Below are 4,319 nucleotides of genomic sequence, written 5' to 3'. Positions count from 1 at the left end.
CGATATGATTTGTATTTTTACAGGAATGTCGGTACAGAAAAAAATAAAAATAAATAAATATCGAAACATTAAAAACAAAACATCTTACTTTCAAAATAACACTTCTCTTCTAATACAGTGTTAGTGAGATGTAGTACACCCCTGAAAAGGCTCAGCCTTACCTGAACTCTCTTCCGGCCTAGTCTGGCTCCAGCCTTATCCAAGCCTTGCTCCATACTCACCATGTTGCTTTGCCACCACAGAGACCTTCTGGTCCCCAGAACCCAAGGGCTCAACCTGCAGGGGAGGGAGCTGGTTAGGCAGAAGACCAACCCTTGTTTTGTCCTGCTGTCCTGCACCACTCCTAGGGTGAAGTTACCTACACTCCGCCTGGACCGGAGCCATAACAGGACCATTGCCTGCTACTGTATCACGCGCGATGCCTGACACTGAAGGTGGACGTTGTGCAGCTGATATGAAATGTTGAGGGACCATGTCGTGCCTTTACTCAATAAACAAGAGTTTCCTAAATTGCTGCCAGAGGATGTGGTGACAGCTGTCAGCGTAGCTGGGTTTTAAACGGAGTTTGGATGCATTTCTGGAAGAAAAGTCCATAAATAGCTATTAGCCATGCAGACTTGGGAAATCACTGCTTATTCAGACTGAACCTATTCTTTGGGATTCTACTGGGTCCTTGTGACCTGGATTGGCCACTGTCGGGGACAGGATGCTGGGCTCGATAGACCTTTGGCATCCCCAGTTTGGCATTTCTTATATTTTTATGCGTCCATCTCATCACGAGGTGGACCATGGCTGCCATGGCAGAGGACAGTAGGCCAAAGTGGCCAGTGAACTGTTAAATTTACAGGTGCAAAAGAACGTGGACACTGGAGACCTAAAGGAAAGTTAATGTTGGGAGCGCTCTGTAACAGAAGATCCCAGGTTGCGTGCCACAGCAATTAAAAGTTAAGCTTTAGCACACTCTTTGTGACTGTTTACATTTCCAGTGATCTGTACGGATCCCAGAGGAAGCTGCTCCCCTGCTGGAGTTTGGCAATAGTAGAATATATATGCTGTATATAGGATCATTAGTATCATTCTTTAATATATTAAATTGTTTACTTCACTTTATTTTTTTTTATCATCTGAATATGACCACTGCCGTACTCTGCTGTGTTTGAACACTGGTGAGTTCCTTGTTCCTATCGATGCCTTGTTTAACCATGTGTTTGAGTAGTGTGACCATATCAGGCTTAGTGGATTAGCATAAGGACACACAACATTTCATCTTTACAGCTGGATCATTCAGGTGATGGACACAGGGTAACAGATTCTGCTTCATGTCCTGCTCTGCTATTGCATGGGCACTGCCCAGTCTGTGGAGGGCAGAGGTCTGTGTGTGTTTGTGTGTGTGTGTCGTACACTGCTGCTGCTGTGCAGTACCTGTCCTGTAGTGAAGCAGTGTGCTGGATGTAGTGGGTAGAGGGGAGGATGGGCTGGCAACCTCGCACTTCTGCTGCCCGTGCTGTACCTATCCTGTGGTGGGGCAGTTTGTGTGTGCGCGTTTGTGAATGAGAGCGAATGATGGGGCAGTGTGTGTGTGCGTCTGCATGCACGTGTGTGAGCGAAGCTTGCACTGCTGCTGCCCTGTGTTGTGAGTGTGTGAAGCTTGTAGTACTGCTGCCTCACCTGATCCTGTCCTGTGATGAGGTGCCACGTGTATCTGTATGTGTTTAATGTGAGAAGCTTGCACTGCTGCTGCCCGGCTCTACCTGTGTGTGCATGTGTGTGAGTGTGCGAAGCTTGTAGTACTGCTGCCTCACCTGATCCTGTCCTGTGATGAGGTGCCACGTGTATCTGTATGTGTTTAATGTGAGAAGCTTGCACTGCTGCTGCCCGGCTCTACCTGTGTGTGCATGTGTGTGAGTGTGTGAAGCTTGTGGTACTGTTTGCCTCACCTGATCCTGTCCTGTGATGAGGTGCCACGTGTATCTGTATGTGTTTAATGTGAGAAGCTTGCACTGCTGCTGCCCGGCTCTACCTGTGTGTACCTGTGTGTGAGTGTGTGAAGCTTGTAGTACTGCTGCCTCACCTGATCCTGTCCTGTGATGAGGTGCCACGTGTATCTGTATGTGTTTAATGTGAGAAGCTTGCACTGCTGCTGCCCGGCTCTACCTGTGTGTGCATGTGTGTGAGTGTGCGAAGCTTGTAGTACTGCTGCCTCACCTGATCCTGTCCTGTGATGAGGTGCCACGTGTATCTGTATGTGTTTAATGTGAGAAGCTTGCACTGCTGCTGCCCGGCTCTACCTGTGTGTGCATGTGTGTGAGTGTGTGAAGCTTGTGGTACTGTTGCCTCACCTGATCCTGTCCTGTGATGAGGTGCCACGTGTATCTGTATGTGTTTAATGTGAGAAGCTTGCACTGCTGCTGCCCGGCTCTACCTGTGTGTACCTGTGTGTGAGTGTGTGAAGCTTGTAGTACTGTTGCCTCACCTGATCCTGTCCTGTGATGAGGTGCCACGTGTATCTGTATGTGTTTAATGTGAGAAGCTTGCACTGCTGCTGCCCGGCTCTACCTGTGTGTGCATGTGTGTGAGTGTGTGAAGCTTGTAGTACTGCTGCCTCACCTGATCCTGTCCTGTGATGAGGTGCCACGTGTATCTGTATGTGTTAATGTGAGAAGCTTGCACTGCTGCTGCCCGGCTCTACCTGTGTGTGCATGTGTGTGAGTGTGTGAAGCTTGTAGTACTGTTGCCTCACCTGATCCTGTCCTGTGATGAGGTGCCACGTGTATCTGTATGTGTTTAATGTGAGAAGCTTGCACTGCTGCTGCCCGGCTCTACCTGTGTGTGCATGTGTGTGAGTGTGTGAAGCTTGTGGTACTGCTGCCTCACCTGATCCTGTCCTGTGATGAGGTGCCACGTGTATCTGTATGTGTTTAATGTGAGAAGCTTGCACTGCTGCTGCCCGGCTCTACCTGTGTGTACCTGTGTGTGAGTGTGTGAAGCTTGTAGTACTGCTGCCTCACCTGATCCTGTCCTGTGATGAGGTGCCACATGTATCTGTATGTGTTTAATGTGAGAAGCTTGCACTGCTGCTGCCCGGCTCTACCTGTGTGTACCTGTGTGTGAGTGTGTGAAGCTTGTAGTACTGCTGCCTCACCTGATCCTGTCCTGTGATGAGGTGCCACGTGTATCTGTATGTGTTTAATGTGAGAAGCTTGCACTGCTGCTGCCCGGCTCTACCTGTGTGTACCTGTGTGTGAGTGTGTGAAGCTTGTAGTACTGCTGCCACACCTGATCCTGTCCTGTGATGAGGTGCCACGTGTATCTGTATGTGTTTAATGTGAGAAGCTTGCACTGCTGCTGCCCGGCTCTACCTGTGTGTGCGTGTGTGTGAGTGTGTGAAGCTTGTAGTACTGCTGCCTCACCTGATCCTGTCCTGTGATGAGGTGCCACGTGTATCTGTATGTGTTTAATGTGAGAAGCTTGCACTGCTGCTGCCCGGCTCTACCTGTGTGTACCTGTGTGTGAGTGTGTGAAGCTTGTAGTACTGCTGCCTCACCTGATCCTGTCCTGTGATGAGGTGCCACGTGTATCTGTATGTGTTTAATGTGAGAAGCTTGCACTGCTGCTGCCCGGCTCTACCTGTGTGTGCATGTGTGTGAGTGTGTGAAGCTTGTGGTACTGTTGCCTCACCTGATCCTGTCCTGTGATGAGGTGCCACGTGTATCTGTATGTGTTTAATGTGAGAAGCTTGCACTGCTGCTGCCCGGCTCTACCTGTGTGTACCTGTGTGTGAGTGTGTGAAGCTTGTAGTACTGTTGCCTCACCTGATCCTGTCCTGTGATGAGGTGCCACGTGTATCTGTATGTGTTTAATGTGAGAAGCTTGCAACTGCTGCTGCCCGGCTCTACCTGTGTGTGCATGTGTGTGAGTGTGTGAAGCTTGTGGTACTGCTGCCTCACCTGATCCTGTCCTGTGATGAGGTGCCACGTGTATCTGTATGTGTTTAATGTGAGAAGCTTGCACTGCTGCTGCCCGGCTCTACCTGTGTGTACCTGTGTGTGAGTGTGTGAAGCTTGTAGTACTGCTGCCACACCTGATCCTGTCCTGTGATGAGGTGCCACGTGTATCTGTATGTGTTTAATGTGAGAAGCTTGCACTGCTGCTGCCCGGCTCTACCTGTGTGTGCATGTGTGTGAGTGTGTGAAGCTTGTAGTACTGCTGCCTCACCTGATCCTGTCCTGTGATGAGGTGCCACGTGTATCTGTATGTGTTTAATGTGAGAAGCTTGCACTGCTGCTGCCCGGCTCTACCTGTGTGTGCATGTGTGTGAG

The sequence above is a fragment of the Rhinatrema bivittatum genome, chromosome 5 (genome assembly GCF_901001135.1).
Source record: "Rhinatrema bivittatum chromosome 5, aRhiBiv1.1, whole genome shotgun sequence".
Taxonomy (NCBI): Eukaryota; Metazoa; Chordata; class Amphibia; order Gymnophiona; family Rhinatrematidae; genus Rhinatrema; species Rhinatrema bivittatum.
This window is presented reverse-complemented; position numbering follows the sequence as displayed.